Genomic DNA, 18,526 nt, shown 5'->3' with positions numbered 1-18,526 from the left:
ACCACTTCCCACCCCATTTTCCTCTACACCATCCAAAGTTCCTTCATGCATCTCTCTGCCCCACCCCCACCACCTACCCCCCTTTGTTATGTATTGTCATCAATGGGAAAAAACATTGGTCTTTCGTTTTTTGAGATGGGCATGATATTCTCCAACTCCTTCCATTTACCTACTAATGACATAATTTTTTCTTCTTTATGACTGAATAATATTTCGTTGTGTATATTCCACAGTTTCTTTATCCATTCATCTATGGAAGGGCATCTAGGTTGGTTCCACAATCTAGCTATTGTGAATTGAGCTGCTATAAACATTGATGTGGCTGCATCATCATAGTGTGTTGATTTTAAGTTCTTTGGGTATAAACCGAGGAGTGGGATAGTTGGGTCAAATGATGGGGTCCATTCCAAGTTTTCTGAGGAATTTCCATACTGCTTCCAGAGTGGCTCCACCAATTTGCAAGTCCACCAGCAATGTATGAATGAAAACTCTGCACTTTTTTTCAGATACAGGTTAGGAGAAAGCAAATAAGGAAATTCTACAACACAGTTAAGAAGAAGCGTGAATTCAGTTTGAGCAACAGGAAGACTAACGAGAAATTATAGAAGGAAATTCTATAAATCAAAGACTAGTTGAAGGTCTAGAGAAGTGATGTACACACTGCTTCTTAACTGAGGCAAATAAAAAAGAAGCCAGAGAACACGTTGGAAGATAAACTCACATAAGGTAGGCTTGAAAACACACTATTCAATGTGACACCCAGAGATAAGAGCAAAGGGCAAAAACCTTATGGGCTCCAAATCTGACCATGACCTCTGTCCAAAGGCTATATATGTCCATGAAAAATACTCAGGATAGGCAACTACAAAGTCAAGTATTAAAAACAAGTAGAGAATAAGAACCTGACCAGAAATGTGGCAGGATGGCACAGGGAAAGGGCTCAGTGGTATAGCACTCACTTCACATGCTTGAGACCCTGGGTTTAATACCCTGTGCTGGAGTGGGGCAGGGAAGGGATTGGAAACATGGCAAATATAAACCACAGGGAGATACATTTCATGGGTTTCAGACCATGCAGGTTATTTAAAAGAACAGAAAAAAACACTCCTTTAAAAAAAAAAAACAAAATCCAAACTTTGTACAACAAATATGAAATATCCTATTTTCTACAAAAAGAAGTCATAAACATGTTAAAATAAATAAGCAAATAAAAACTCACAAAAAAGTCAATATAAAATTGGAAAAAGCCACAGCCGCAGACCAATGAAAATGTAAGTCCACACAAAGATGTTCACTAAAGAGTACGTGCCAAATCATTTAGCAAATGTTTATTAGAGTGACAAAATACAGTCCCTGGCTCCCTGTGGCGGGAGGGAAGGAATGAGTTGCAAGGAGGCACAGAAATGTTTTGAAGATAACTAAAACATTCTTGTATCTCAATTCTGTCAATGATTTCAGAAGTGTAACAGAACTTCCAGGCCCCAGAAAAGCTAGGGATAGTAGGAACAAACCTCAATATTGTAAAAGCTTCCCATACTAAGCCCAAGGCCAACATCATTCTAAACAAAAAAAAATCTAAAGCATTCCCTCTGACAACTGGAACAAGGCAGGGATGCCCTCTTTCACCACTTCTATTCAACATCGTCTTTGAAACTCTAGCCACGGCAATCAGACAGATGAAAGAAATTAAAGGGACACGAATAGGAAAAGAACTCGAGATGTCACTATTTGCCGATGACATGATTCTTATTTAGAAGATCTAAAAAATTCCACCAGTAAAATTCTAGAACTCATAAATGAAATCAGCAAAGCAGGAGGATATAAAATCAATACCCACAAATCTAATGTATTTCTATTCATAAGTTATGAATCCTCTGAAATCAAAATTAGGAAAACCACTTCATTCATAATAGCCTCAAAAAAAAAAATAAAATACTTGGGAATCAATCTAACAAAAGAGGTGAAAGACCTCTACAAGGAAAACTATAGAAAAATAAAGAAATAAATTAAAGAAAACCTTAGAAGATGGAAAGATCTCACATGTTCTTAGATAGGCAGAATTAATACTGTCAAAATGGCCATACTACCAAAAGTGTTACAGAGATTCAATGTAATTCCTATTAAAATCTCAATGACATTCTTCAGAGAAATAGAGAAAGCAAGCATGAAATTCATCTGGAAGAATAAGAGACCCAGAATAGCCAAGGCAATCCTGAACAAGAAGAGTAAAGCAGGAGGCATCAAAACATCAGATCTTAAACTACACTACAGGACAATAGTAATAAAAACAGCACAGTATTGGCACCAAAAGAGACAGACAGACCAATGGTACAGAACAGAAGACACAGAGACAAACCCACATAGACAGAGTTTCCTTATACTAGACAAGGTACCAAAAATGTACATTGGAGAAAGGATAGCCTCTTCAACAAATGGTGCTGGGAAAACTGGGAATCCATACGTAACAAAATGAAATTAAACCTTTATCTCTCACCCCGCACAAAAAATGAACTCAAAATAGATCAGTCTTAGGCACTAGGAAAGAGACTCTGTACCCAAAAAAGAAAAAGTAGGACCAAATCTTCATCATGTCAGCGTAAGACCTTAACAAGAGTCTTCCTTAACAAGACTCTTAAAGTGCAAGAAGTAAAATAAAGAATCAGTAAATGAGATGGGTTCAAACTAAAAAGCTTTCTCTCAGCAAAGGAAACAATAATGTGAAGAGAGAGACTACAGAATGGGAGAAAATCTTTACCACACACATCTCAGATAGAGCATTAATCTCCAGGATATATAAAAAACAAAAAACACCCCCCCCAAAAAAAAAAAAAGTAATCCAATTAATAAATGAGCTAAGGAAATAGACGTTTCACAGAATAAACACAATTGATTAACAAATATATAAAAATATATTATCTCTAGAAATTGGAGAAATACAAATCAAAACCACTCATTTCATCTCACTCCAGTCAGAATGGCAATGATCAAGAACACAAGCAATAATAAATGTTGTCGAGGATGTGGGGGAAAAGTACACTCAAACATTGCTGGTAGGACTGCACGTTGGTGCAACTACTCTGGAAAGCAGTATGGAGATTCCTCAGAAACCCTGGAATGGAACCACCATTTGACCCAGTTATCCCACTCCTTGGCCTATAACCAAAGGACTTAAAATCAGCATACTACAGAGATTCAGCCACATCAATGTTCATTGCTGCTCAATTCACAATAGCAAAACTATGGAACCAACTGATGAATGGATGAAGAAAATGTGGTACATATACACAATAGAATATTATTACTCAGCCTTAAAGAAGAATTAAATGATGGCATTTGCAGGTAAATGGATGGAACTAGAGAATATCATGCTAAGTGATATAAACCAATCCCAAAACAACAAAAATTGAATGTTTTCTCTGATAAGCAGATGCTGATCCACCGTGGGGTATGTGTAGGGAAGAATGAAGAAAATTTGAATTATTCAGAGGGGAGTGATGGGAGGGGTGGGGCAGTGGAGATGGGACAGATGGTAGAATGAGACAGACATCATTATCTTACACACATGTATGATTACACAACTGGTGTGAATCAGCACCACGTACAGCCAGAGGAAGGAGAAGTTATGCTCTATTTCTGTACAATGTGTCCAAATGCATTCTACTGTCATGTACATAACTACTTAGAACAAATATATTTTTTTAAAATTCACTCTAAAAATTGGAATTCTTCCAATAAATTTATAGGTTTCTCTGCTAAGCATAAAAAAAAGAATTGCTGAACCCAATGAAATTGAACATTTTAAGTAAATAAGGTTTAATGTATATAAACTATTCTGCAATAAAGTTGTTTTGGGAAAAATAAACAGGATGCATGGATGAATGGACGGATGGATGGATGAACAAGGGATTTTAAAAGGAAATGACCCATGCTGGGTGTGACGGCACACACCTGGAATCACAGTGGCTCAGGTGACTGAGACAGGAGGATGACAAGTGTGAGGCCTTAAGCAACTCAGTGAGACGGTCTCAAAAACTGCCAAGTGTGGAGGATGTGGCACAGTAGTTAGGTATCCCGGTTCAATCCCCAGCACCAGAATATAAAATCAAACGTGAGTGACTCTTAAGCACACACCTAAAAGTAATAATGAAATTTAAAAGAGAAGGAAAATGTGCAAAGATAAACAGGTCACGATTCTAAAAAATCTCTAGTTTGGGTTTTTAAAAATTTTTTTAACCCTTAAATGTGTGTCAAATATAAAAAGGCAAAACCTAGACAGGTTTACTATAAAAATTGGTCATGCAAATTGTTAAATGATAACCATATAAGGAAAATGATTTCATATTTCATTTCTTTTTTGATCAGTATATATGATTCAGTTTTATTACTGAAATAAACAATCAACAAATGGAAATAAGTAAATTTTATTGTCTGATTCATCATATATCATGTCTGTGTACTCCAGACAGATCACAAAATGTAAACTGTAACTCTACAGTAGGAAAAAAAAATGTTACTAACTCAGGAGTACAATGCTGACGATTTTTATGTTTAAACCAATGCTCAAGGAAATAGATTCTTCCTTAATAGGAAATGTCATAAATAAGTAATTGCCCTATGAAATAAAATATCTTGATTTTAATGTCATTTTAGACATAATATTTACATACCTGAAATTGAAGATCAAAAGACTGGGTTAAGATCAAGAGCACAGTAGGAAGGACTGGAAGATGTGACAGTACAACACATACACACACGGGCACACGCACATTCTCAGTAAGACAGAGATGTGTCTGGGGTTTGGTTTGATTTTTAAAGGAAAAGATGAGAATAAAACAATAATAGTATATTTCTCTCTGCATACACACACACACACACACACACACACACACACACACACACACACACAGAGTACTTGTAAGATTCAGTACCTCACCCTGCAAAAAGTACCTTTGTCCAATAGTTATTAATAAAAATTTAGAAAATCAATTTCAATAATTTAAATAATTAAGATTAAAATTACAAATAAAATTCTTGAACTAGCAACTCGGTTGTTTGGTCTTCCATTTCCAGGAATATATTTGTTTTTTGTTTTTGTTTTTTTTTTCCTTTTTGGGTTTTTTTTTTTTTTTTTTTTTTTTGGTGGGGGGGGGGGTACCAGGGACTGAAAATTGACACTCGGCCACTGAGCTACATCCCCAGCCCTATTTTGTATCGTATTTAGAGACAGAGTCTCACTAAGTTGCTTAGTGCCTCACTTTTTGCTGAGGCTGGCTTTGAATTCATGATCCTCCTGCCTCAGTCTCCGGAGCTGCTGGGATTACAGGCGTGTGCTATGGTGCCTGGTTCCAGGAATGTATTTGTGAAAGCTATTTTTATTTTTACTATTTAAAAATTATTACACAACGTAACTATTAATTAATAATTTACATTTTTTGAATAAATCTGTCCATCAAAACATTTCCTAATAGTGCCAAAGAAATGTAATTTATTTTTATTTTTTATATTTTGGCTATTATCCCAAAAAAGAAGAAAGCAATTTGTAGAATATAGCAGAAAAAATACTAGCTAATATAAATAATATATCAACATGATAAAAGTATCCCCTAAATTGACATCAGTTTCAAGTACTTGAGGTAGCATGTTCATAGCTTCTCTATGAATATGTAAATTAAAATGTATATACGATCCTTTAACAAAAAGAATTAAGCAGGAACAATCACAACAATAAAAGACAATGTTATTACTAATTTTAAAAGGTAAATTATTTCAATATACTTGAAATTAATATTAAAATAATTAAGCTAACCTGCAAACAAAAAAGTTATTGATATATTGCTATTTGCCATAAATTAGCAGATAACTTCTTGGTGATGATTTAAAACCTCTATTCATATTTTATTGATTTTTACTACTAGCATATCTTGATTTCAGAAATTTGTGTTCTTTCATTTGATTCAACCAACTAGATTTTCAGTTCCCTCGAGGTAGAGCCCAAAAGTTAATTTTACCATGAATACGCAAGCCCAAACAGATATAAGACACTCAGTTAAACACTGACTGGCTGAAATCATCTGAGAGTAGCTTTACTGAGAAATAAACAGAGTAACTAAATTCATAGGGTGACACTTTTTCCTAAACTTCAGCATTTATGAAACTGCTGCCATTAATAAATAAAACAGATGCACCTTCATTTATCTGAAGTCAACCACGCCAAAAAACATGCCCGCTGTGATACTAGCATAGAGCTGAAGTAAAGTATTTACAAACAAATGAATAAAATAAGCTTTGTCTATTAATGAGGCATAAAACACCTAGACAGAGGCACAGAAAAGAGAGCAGGTTATAGGAGAGAGCAAAGGAAACAACATGAACTTTTCAGTCATCGAACACTCACAAATAAAGCCACATCACCTCTGAAGACACACACCCAAAAATCCTGCCAAAAGGACTTAGAGCAGCAAAAAGTATATTTTACAAAACTAGTTTGGTTAGGCACTATGATTAAAGGTGAATGTAAGTTCCTGACTCAGACCCATCACCATTTTCTGATAACACACTGATAAAATTGGTTCACTGGCTTCTCACCAATGGCAAATAAGGGTGAATAACATACTACCATAGACAAAATCACTGTCAGTGGTCAAATGGAAAAAGGGAAGAAAAATCATAAAGAGCGTAAGGTAAAGTAATCAGAGATCATTCGGGTATTTGAAAAAAACAGCTGAGCCAGGGAAAGTAACCCCAGTGGCTCCAGAGGCTGAGACAGGAGGATCACAAGTAGAAAGACAGACTCAGCAACTGACGCCACCTCAAAATACAAAATAAAAAGGGCTGGGGATGTGGCTCAGTGGTTAAGTATCCCTGGATACTATCCTCAGTAACACACACACACACACACAAAGCTAAGAACATGATTTTTAGAGCCTAATGTTGCAAAATATACAAAATGTAATCCTGAATCATGAAGAGAATATGAAACATGTTAAGCTGTGACTCCAGAAACAGAAAACTACAAAGCAAAGTTTTCAAAGATTCTCAAGAGAAAGGATTACAACCATGAAAAAAAGGTGGGGAGGATGGAAATACTCAATCACGAAGTCATTCTCAATCGTGAAGGTCATTTCAACAACCCCCCTTCAGGTCCAGCAAGTATAGGTGGCCATTTGGGACACTCTGTGGCTGTCCTTCACTGGCCTTCAGACCTCATCTCTGCCCCTCCCCCAGAATCCACACAGAAAACCCTGGGATGGCATCAGGTGCTATGCCTTGGAATTAGACATTTTCACGCATCGTACACACTCCAAGGTTCTTACCACATCTCATTTTCATGGCTGTGTGACTTTCCTGACAGGAGAAATACACATTTCCACCACATAACCCAGAGTTTAGCATGATAGACAGCATACAGTCAGATTTCGGTAAACTTGTGAAGAGTTAATTTTGAAAAATAAACACATAAGTTATGTCCTGTAAGCAATGCACATTTCCATAATAACAGTAATAGATCGACAAAATACAAGAGAGAAGTACAAAGAAAGAAGTAACTATTGTCTTCAGAGAGATCAGAATGTCTCTAGCAAATACACAGAGTTTGATCCACATTTTCAAGTTCAGACCGTATTTAATCAAATGTTTAAGAAAGTATTCTGGGAAATAGGGATAAGGTAAGTACAAGTAAAAAGAAGGTTAGAGAGCAGGACCTAAGAGATTAATGGCAGACCTAACTGGTTCACCTGAAGAACTCCTAAGGACAAACTATGAGAGAAGGCTAGGAGACAAGCAGGGGAGCCCATGAGCAGAGACCAAGTACCACTCACAGTAGAGCATGACAAAGGTCATGGAGGAACCCTGAAACCCTCCCTAGAACTTCCAGAAGTTTCACTACATGCAAAACATTTCTGCAAAGCAAAAATAATGGAAATGTACCTGCTTCCCACACCTTCCATTTAACTATTCAACCTCTACTAAACCAGACCAACACACACTAAATATTAGGTAGTTCAAAACACTACCTAATATTATGAGGACACTAACCACTGTCAAACCTTGTTTCCAGGTGGTGAATATCATTCATTTTACATATGATAAACTATTAATAACCCTAAGAAATTTTACTAATACAATTGCTAATTTTAAAAAAAGTCTTTGGTTTAAAATAAAGTTGAAAGTATTGTGTCAGGAGATAGTAAAAGAGTCATCATTAGCCTTTAAAACTGACTACAAGGAAAACATAAACAAGTACCAGGATAATTAAAATAGCACTATTCATTTTTTAGAAGAAAAAATAAATTGTACTAAAATTATTAAGCTAACAAAGCAAGAGAAAATATGGGGAGAAAAATGACAGAGATCTGCAAAATTCATAAATGTGTCTTCTGAGTAACCATAATGATCATATTTTATGCTGTCATTTTGCATTTAATTGCTCACCCTGGTACTTCTCTTCCTAGAAGCCATCAGTATCCCAAAGAGCCAGATGCTGAACTGCAAAAAACACACTGTGACCACAGACTTATGAGAAAGTGACTTTGCTAAGCTGTGGTGTATGACAAGTTAATTCTTACCATTATACTTTTTCCAACAATAAATGAAGCTACCACTTACAACTATTATATAATAAACTACTTATACTATAAATGGAACCACCATATGACCCACCTTTTCCACTCCTCAATATTTATCCAAAAGAATTAAAAAACAGCATACTATAGTGATACAGCCACTTCAATGATTATAACACAATAGCCAAATTATGGGATCAATCCAGATGCCCACAAATAGATAAATGGGTAAAGAAAATGTGGCATATGTACACAATGGAGTTGTACCCAGTCATAAAGAAGAATAAAATAATGGTATTTGGCAATAAATGGATAGAAATGGAAAACACTGTGCTAAGTGAAATAAGCCAGACTCAGAAAATCAAGGGTCGAATATTTTCCCTCATATGTGAAAGTTAGAACAAAATAAAAAAGCCAGGCACAGTGGCCCACTCCTGTAATCCCAACAGCTGGGAAGGCTGAGGCAGGAGGATCACGAGTTCAAAGTCAGCTTCAGCAAAGGTGAGGCACTAAGCAACGCAGTGAGGCCTTTTCTCTAAATTAAAATAAAAGATAGGGCTGAAAATGTGGCTCAGTGGTTGAGTACCCCCAGGGTACTCAAAAAATAAATAAATAAATTTTAAAAATAAAGAAAAGTAGGTGGATAGGGGTGGGTTGGATATCATAAAGATATAAGGAAATTCAGTGGAGTAGGAGAAAGAGACGGAGGGAAGAAGGAAGGGAAGGGGAAAAAATATGAAGTGAATTTAACAAAATCATATAAATGCATATGTAAATGTACCAAAAGTAATTTCACCTTTTTGTACAGGTAGAAAGTACCAATCAAATTAAATAAATCAATAAATAAAAGAGTGAAAGGAATATTAACAGAGAAGGGAGAATAGGGGGAGGGAGAAGCAGGAAAGAGGAGAAATGGGAATTGAAATCAAATTCCTTATTTAAGTTTGTCAAAATGGACCCAAATACTATTAATAGTTATAATGTTCTAATAAGAAATAAACTATTTCTTAAAACTTCAGTTGATATGAGAAAGTAACTTTTCTACTAGGTTTTCTGTAACATGTCCAAAAATAAGATTCACCACCTCAGCTGATATAAAAGAACAGCTTACTATGTTGAGGCTTGGCTAAGATTTTTGAAAGTTAACATACAAAGTCAAATTATTGCAAGCCTTTTAGGAAATGTCACATATGAATATAAGTTTTTCAATCATTACTGCTAGGTCTGCTATATTAGGCCAAACAAAATATTCAAAGGGAAGTTCATTAACTATAACTTAGAAAGAAATGGCTATTGTATAATAACATCTACAAACTATAAATTGTTCTAAAAATTAAAAATATTTGCAATGATGTCACTGTCACATGTCCAATAGTAATGAAAAAGGAAGAAATCAGACATTGTTAACATAGGCTGTTCTCTGAAGGAAGGTATCTTTCTAGTCATACTACAGAATCTGAGGAATATTATGCCTTGTTTCATTCAGAAGACAAGTGGGAAGAAGGAAAACTAAAAAACTTTCTTCATAGTTAAAGCAAAATTTATTTCTTAATTAAAGTTAAAATACCAGGAATTTGAGCCAAATTTTCTAAGTGTCTAAGTTAAGTTTGCTCAATGAAGGAAGATATTTAAGAAATATTTTAAAATATAACAATATTTTTAAAAACAACTCCCATTTTCTAATAACCTAAAATGTAACTGTAGCTACTATAGTCACTTAATACTCACATGATGTACACTATCACAACAATATATAAAAGGAAAGTTAGAGGTTAAAATGTTCTGGTAATTCTATTAAAGGCTCTCATGCCTTTAATAAACCTTTAACAGATAGGGCCTGGTGGTGCATGCCTATAATCCCTGAGACTTGTAAGACTGAGGCAGGAGGATTGCAAGTTCAAGGTCAGTCTGGGCAACTTAGGGAAACTCTGTCTCAAAACAAAAAAGGGCAGGAGAATGTAGTTCAGTGGTAGAGTACCCTGGGCTTAACCCCCAATATGTACATATGTATGCATAGATGTATAAAAGGAGAAAGAAACTAACGGAGAAATAGCAGAATTAATTTCTTAGTAATAAAATCATCACCATGTCATTTCCTAACTTAAAAAGAGTTTATGAAGGTGTTAATTCAATATATACTCAAAACTTAACCATAAAGATTCAGAAGAATCTTGGAGCACTTTTCAAAATCCTTTATGTACTCTCTTCCTAATCTGGAATAAAGTATGTGACACAGAAAGCTACATCTGCAAGTGTGCTTAAAGATCACCTACACATACATGAGGGTATGGTTCAGAAAACTTGTCACAGAGCGCAGAAGAGCAGTGGTCAGTGACACAGAAGCCAACAGGCCTTGTCGTTGCTAGCCTTGCGATGTCTGAGGCTTGTGCACCTTTCCCAGGACGACTCTGTAGGAGCCCACTGGGTTTCTACTCCATCTCCCCACCAGGCTCTCACCTTCCTGTTTGCCATCTTCTCTGTAGTGTGCTCTCCTTTGGCAATGTCCATGAAAGAGGCTCACGGCCAGCTTTCCCAATGCAACCTGACATCTAAACATCTAAACCACAGGCATTAAAAGTTCTATGCACCCCAAAACAATCTGTGCTCTTCTCCTCTCCAGCCAGTATACCGGCTGACTCCCAACAGTCCTCTAAACACTCTGAGACCCTACCACTGCCACAGGCCCCTGCAGCTGACCCCTCAACATGTCCTGTCCACATGAAAACTTGTCTCCATTCTATCCCGTCTGCCTTCTCTTCCACCCACCTCCACCAGTCTTGACTAGTGGTTTCTGATGGGCTCCCTGTTCTAGGGAGCCAACCTCTTCAGTCTCCCCAGGAAAGTTGCTGTCACCGAGTTCTATTCCTCATACAAGCTAAGGGCTGAAGGATCGGACACCTTTGACTGGCTCACTATGAACGGAGTAAAGGGCTAACACACAACATGCAAAGTTTCACTGACCCTGTCCTGTCTCCTTTTGTTTTTTGGGGTTTTTTTTTTTCTTTTTTTGGTACTAGGTATTGAACCCAGGGGTGTTAACCCACTGAGCCACATTCCCAACCTTTTTTATTAAGAGCTTTAGGGACTAAAAGAAACGGAAAACAATCATTTTATTTAAGCTTTAGATTTTCAACAAGAATACTAAAAAGGGAACAAATTAGGAATGGAAAAATAATAACTACTAATACAATCGCATTCTGAAACAAGACTACAAATGTGACTACAAAGAAGAAAAGAGGCACTTCTGTCTGATTTTCCAAGAAAAGAAAAGGCAGAATCAATGCAACACCAAGGCGAGTCTCTGCCAGCTCCCTAAGACCCCAGAGAAAAAGCTTGTGCTCACTCACCACTGCTGTGTAGCACTCTTACATCACAGGTGGTAAGGCTGGAACCAAAGGCTGCAGAGTAACTTAACATTGAAGCATGCCAAGACGGTACTGCCTATTTCCTCAGCCATATCATCAATTACATCTCATCAATTACAAAAAGAAACATCATTTCTCCACTTTTAGATGAAGACTCTAATCTCATTCCTAAGATGCAAGAACTAGCCCATAAACCTATAACTAAGAACATGGGAACCATCATGAACATGAACTTCTAATTTTAAATAGTCTCCCTAATAACCATATATTTAAGTTCGTCAAAGGCAAGGTCAGAAAATGGCACCCCCTTAAATGGCACACACACAAACCTTTCCTATACACCAGGGTATTCTAAAATTTACAATAAAAGCAGAAGAAAAAAAAAAAAAAAAGTAACATTTAACTTTTAAGTAAGCCCAAGTGAATAACTTTGATTTGGATGATAAATAACTGTATTAGGAATGCTATAACAAATCATGACAAACTCAGTAGCTTAAAACATCACAAATTTATTATTTCCCACACCTATAGTTTAGAAGTCCAACCCAGGAATCATTGAGCTAAAATGAGGGTGTTGGTAGGGCTGAACTCCCTTGTAAGCCTCTATGGCCAACTCCCTCCCCCTTCCCCTTTCCAGCTCCTAGAGGCCACCCACATTTACTGGCTCTTGGACCATTCATTCCTCCATCTGCAAAGTTGAGGGTCAGGTGAGGTCTTCTCACAAGGCATCATCACATCCTCCTCTTTTATTGTCTCTTCTACATTTAAAGGCCTTTGTGATCACATTGGACCTACCCAGATCATCTCCCTATTTTAAAATGAAACTAGTATCCTTAAATTCCACTGCAGCATTTATTCCCCTTTGTCATACAAAATAAGTTATAAATTGCAGAAATTAGGACATGAAAACTTTTAGGGAGAGTGGCTAGCATTATTCTGCCAAACAAAATAATAAAGATTAAACCTGATACTACTTAAAATCCAATTTTTAGGTGAGTTATTTTTAAGAAATGGGGGTCTATGGAAAACATTTACAATTATTCATTTGTTTTAAATTACTGTCTCATTCTGACAGGACATCATTAAAAATGAGGGTTATTTTAAGACAATTTTCAATCACCTAGTAAAATGAAGAATTTGTTTTCTTATACTTATCCCTTCTTATCCAGGCTAGGTTTGATTATCATACTCATAGTTGGTTTCACTGTCCACTCAGATTCTCTATATTTACTTTAATGTAGAGTTCAAAAGTCAAACACAATGATCAGCTCATTAATTGTGAACTTGTAAGCTAGTGAACATCAGGAAACACATATTAGGTAATAAGAAATAATCACAACTTGCATAGCTCTTTACTGCTAAAACACATTTTTCCTATCTTATTTGACTCTGTGTGGTATATTCACAGAAATAATACTCAAAGAAGAGAGGTGATGGCCACAGTCCCACAGTTAAAGTGTAAGAACACTATTCACAGTGTCTAAATGTCTAGGAGAAAGGAATGGCTCCTATAAAAGACAGGTAAAACATTCAGTAAAATCACTTTAACACTTTCCCAAAGCTTTCTGTCACAAATTTTTGATATGCTCATTAGAATAAAAAAAATGAATAACATAAAATTATACATTTCTACTCAAACAGTAAAAAGTCCAAAATAAAAATTAGAATTTAAGATGAAAACACTAAAGAGGAAATCAATATTCATATATGAGAAAAAATAAAATTTAGAAACATTGCACTGCACTAGAAGTATAAATTTTTTCTTTATTTTTGTTTTTCTATTAATTTAGAAAACTCTAAAAACTCTGCAGGATTAACAGAATCGATTAAAAATAATAATGATAACGCACAAAACACTACAGTAAACTTTCTTGAGGGGCGGGGCTACCAGGGATTGAAACCGAGGGTACTTAACCACTGAGCCATATCCTCAGTTCTTTTTTTAAAATTTTTTTGATTTTGAGACAGGGGCTCACAAAGTTACTGTGGGTCTTGCTAAGTTGCTGAGGCTAGCTTTGAACTCATGATCCTCCTGCCTAGGCCTCCTGAGCCACTTGGGATTACAGGCATGCACCGCTGTGCCCAGTTAAAATTAACCTTTAGAAGTAAAAATTTCTAATTAGTAATTTGATTTAATGAAATAATTCAAAACTGGGTAAAAAAATCAATTGCAAAAAGCACAAAACTGCATTACAAATTACATCATTAATATATTTATATGAACACACAAAACAATTACCATCCTTTTAAACAGAAGAAAAAGACAATTTTTTTTCCCAAGTCAAGGTGCTTCTTAAAAAAGTATGCTACTTGAACTGTTCATGAATTCATAGTAATGTCAATATGGTAATATTTCAGTACACAATGTAATAGAAAAACTTCTTTTCTTTCACTGAATTTTTACTTCTGGAAATAACAAAGTTGGAGGAAACACATGATGCTCGTTGATAGTGACAGGATTATTTCAAAAACCAATTATATCTGTTCATTCCCTTTTACTTAATTAAAGCAAAAGGCATCAAGTTCTTTCTCAGCAGTAATCAAGTGGAAGCCGCACAGCACAGATACAGTAATTAACTTAACCTTATCACTGAACTGTATTGGGTCATTCAAGTGCGGCATGGTATCAAAGCTAAGAATCAATGCTATCAGGCTCGCATCTCACAGGAGTAGGGAGATTGAATAATGCCCTCTGTAAATGGACAGGCTTTGTTCTTGCCTAGCTATGCTGGATGAATGTTCCTGCTCATAACTTTAATGTGGCAGCTTCACCACTTAATCATTGTATATTAATACATTATCAATATTATGAACATGTAGCTACAAAATTACTTGTGAAAATAAACAGATATTACAGATTTTGTGCATAAATGCAACAAAGGTAGATTTTTTAGTCTCAATTATATATTTTAAAAGAGTATACATTGTGGATTTACACACACACACACACACACACACACACACACACACACCCATACGTATGGTAAGGGTTTAAGTTCAAGAATAGTGTGTTTTTGGAATACGTATGGTAAGGGTTTAAGTTCTAGAACAATGTGTTTTTGGGATTTTAGTGAACTCATTCTCCATTACATCTTTCATAAGATATATGCATGGGTGATTTTAACATGGTTTAATTCAACCTAAAAGACTGATATTTATGCCATTTCTGAAGATTAAATTTATTCAATTATGCCATTTTACTTGATATTTTATTTGTTTTGCTGGAAAATATTCCAAACCATAAAAAAATCATCATTTGAATATACATAGCTTAAAGTCATCTATTCATTATTCCCAGTTAAGTTCAAGCATATTTTGGTATTTTCCTAAAGGATCAGAAATTCTGTTGCCAAGACGTTATTTTGAGGTCTTTCACTTTCACCAAGTAAGACACTAAATCATAGGGGACGATTATCAGCAAATTCTCTGCGACAGGCCCTAAGCTTGCTGAGGTAATGCAGCTGACAAACTTTGATGCGCCATGCCTGGGCACATTATGTTCATGTAGTGTGTACATCTGGGCACCCTTTATGGCAATACAGCAAACAGCCAATCATTTATTCCACTCTAATTAGCACACATGTAAATCCTCACCAATCAAGCTGCACACAGGGTTGCTGTTGTGGCAGCCATACAGCAAGCTGGCAGAACCACCACAGAAGCATGAGAAGACACCCCTGGACCTGATCTGAACCTGCCATCACACCAGACTGGCTCCCCGACAAAGGGCTGCAACCAGTTCTCCCTTTCAAAACTGATCAGAGAGCCCCAAAAGAAAAAGGTCAACAGGCAGGAAGCTGACCGGCCACAATACTCTGATTTTTTCCACTTGTCTAGGAATACACCTGAAGCAACATGACTCTCTTTTACTTAAAAGCATAATGGTCACCATGAGCAAAAATTAGAATGGTTATAAATAGGCTTTATAACAAAGGATACAAGGAAAGCCTAATGAAAAATTATCATGATATGCAGTAACCTATGGAATTACCAAAAAATGATATGAACCCATGTATGCCTATAGGTGATATGATGTGTAACACCTACAGAGTACAGTGATGTGCTGTAAGACTACATATTTCCTCTTATTAATCATTTTTCAGTACATAAATTTAATTTTTTGTACCAAATTACCAAAAAATGGTAACTCTACCTTTAAAGATAACTAATAATTTTACTAAAACATATAAGATGTATCCATAGCATTCAGTTTGGAATTTGTCTTTATTGTTTGTTATTTCTTTCATCACGATGATATTCTAATTGCTATTCTTAGGTATTATCATGCACAAAGAGTATAGCAATTTACAAAATAAGAAAATTATTCAAAGTTACAAAGAACAGAGATTTCTGCCAATAAAAATTATTGTTATGTTTAACATCCTTTACTAAAATGGTTTTCCCAACGGGTATCAACTTACACTGTTTCTGAACATACATTTAGCCTGTTATTACAACTTGCATCACTACAAGGGTGAAAGAATTTATTCAACAAACATTTACTGCAGCCATACACTAAATATGGGAACACAAATGGGTAACAAGGACACAACCCCACACTCTAGGAAGTAGGTATTTTGTGAGGAAAGTGAAATGGACAGATAATACACTGAGCATGACAGGGTTTAAATACATAAGACCAATTTAAAAAAAAAAAAAAAAAAAAGCCCAGTTTTAAAAGCACAAGGAACTTTTCCTCAAGAAAGCAACAACTCTGATTTCTTAAAACACTTATAACTGAGATAACATAGAATAAATTCACTTATTAGACAGGTATTTCCCATTAACTCACTTTGATGTGCTAGGAGTATATTATGAAAATAAAAGCACTAATGTCTTTGTCCTTGTGGAATCAACAGTGAAGCTGGTGAGCAAGAAATGAAAGGCACACATCCAGACAGAAGGCCTGAAGAGCTGATTAGCCCCATAAAGACCAGCACCTGCCAGAGTGAACATCACGAGAGACCTCCCGAAGACAAGCTCCCACGTGACCCAAGGCCTTGCGGGGTGAGATTCAGGGTCACGCGCCCTGCTCGAAACAGCAGCCATCCCATCTCCAAGCCCTCCCAATCACTTTCCTGTGTTTTGTTTCCTCTCAGGCACTTGTCACATCCTGACATTCCCTCTGCTGGCGTTTTGTTGCTGGTGTTTATTTTCTGACCCTCATACATTGAAGGTAGGGTCCATCAAAGTGGAGCCTTGGCCTGTGTTATTCACAACTGAACTACACACCAGGACACATGAGGCTGAATGAACAGACGCTGGGTGGACAGATGAGCACACAAATGGATGAACACTCAAATTCTTAGGTCGTACACACACTGCTTGGTCTTGACCAGACCAAGGCAGTGTGATTCATCTTACATGCCAGGACTGATGGTAATCACTGTCATTTACACTTACATCTGAAGTATTTACACTAGGATATAGACATCTACCCAGGGAATACAATAGTTCTTGAAGGAAGAAAAAGGCAATTTCTATACTTTTTCTGAAACTAAAGTCCAATCGGTGAAGATGACAATGGAATAGCAAATAACAGAAAAGATACTAAACTAGTACACAAAAGTTGAAAATTTCCTGATTCTTTCAAAGTCCAAAATGAATTCTGTAAAAATGAAAATTCTATAAAAATTTGAAATTAAAGAATTTTTATACAATTTTCATTTTTACAGAATTCATTTTTAAACATACTATCATCTTACACCATAATCCACAGTTTCCACAGTAATGATCATCCACATTGCACCAAGTGACACGTACACTGAATGTCCTGAGGTAGGAAAGAAGAGAGAAAAAGTAGACAGGCAGACATAATTAGATCCTGGGCTCTACATCAGCCCAACGTTTGGTTGAAAAAGGGAAAACAATAAAACAATCTTTAGTAGCTGACAGAGACAGTGGCTTACAGACAATCTGGTGCAAGCAGAGTACCAGAGATACAACACAGACTCTACTTTGATCTATAAATAGTAACCACATTTCTGTGTTTTATATGCACAGAGATTGTTCTCACCTGCAAAAGAAAGTTCACGTCTCACATGGAGACCTTATTTAACCTATTTCTTTTAATTTTCATATTGTCAAAAATGTCCAGTATTTGTTTTCTTCCTATTACAAGATTCTAGCTATTAATTTTTAAACATATTCCTACTTATTTAATCATTACTAAAGGAAAAAACACAATTTCACCAACATAAACGAATTCTGAGTTTTGCTATACTAAAAGACATTTTCCCCCCACAAAACAAAGCATATCCAAAACAGGACAAACTATATTCAAAATTAGGATCTTTAATCTACCAATACATACTGATATGACTATAGATGTAGAATATTTGCTAAGACATTTTAATTACAATTATTATCTACTCTATCTGAAGAAGTTGTTTAAAGACATAATAAATTTAAAGAGCAAATACAGAATAAATAGCACCTGAGCAATCAGCATTCTTATCACATGTCCAAAGGTGTCCTACTCAACTCAGCCAGAGTAAGGAAAGGGCTCCCATGCTGCCACTGCCTTACCACAGGCTTGTCCTCGTGACCTCGAGCAGCCTCTTAACCTCTCAACACAGTCTCCGCTCACCCACCTCCAAC

The 18,526-nt window shown here is 36.0% G+C and overlaps 1 protein-coding gene across 8 annotated transcripts in view; it reads right to left on the bottom strand.

Moving 5' to 3' along the window:
• Nucleotides 1–18,526, bottom strand: part of ZNF407 (zinc finger protein 407) — a 432,266-nt gene that overhangs the window by 303,805 nt on the left and 109,935 nt on the right. The window lies entirely within an intron of this gene.

Source organism: Sciurus vulgaris (assembly GCF_902686455.1).
Source record: "Sciurus vulgaris genome assembly, chromosome: 13".
Classification (NCBI taxonomy): Eukaryota; Metazoa; Chordata; class Mammalia; order Rodentia; family Sciuridae; genus Sciurus; species Sciurus vulgaris.
Note: the sequence above shows the minus strand (reverse complement) of the source record. Positions and strands in the feature narration are given on the sequence as shown.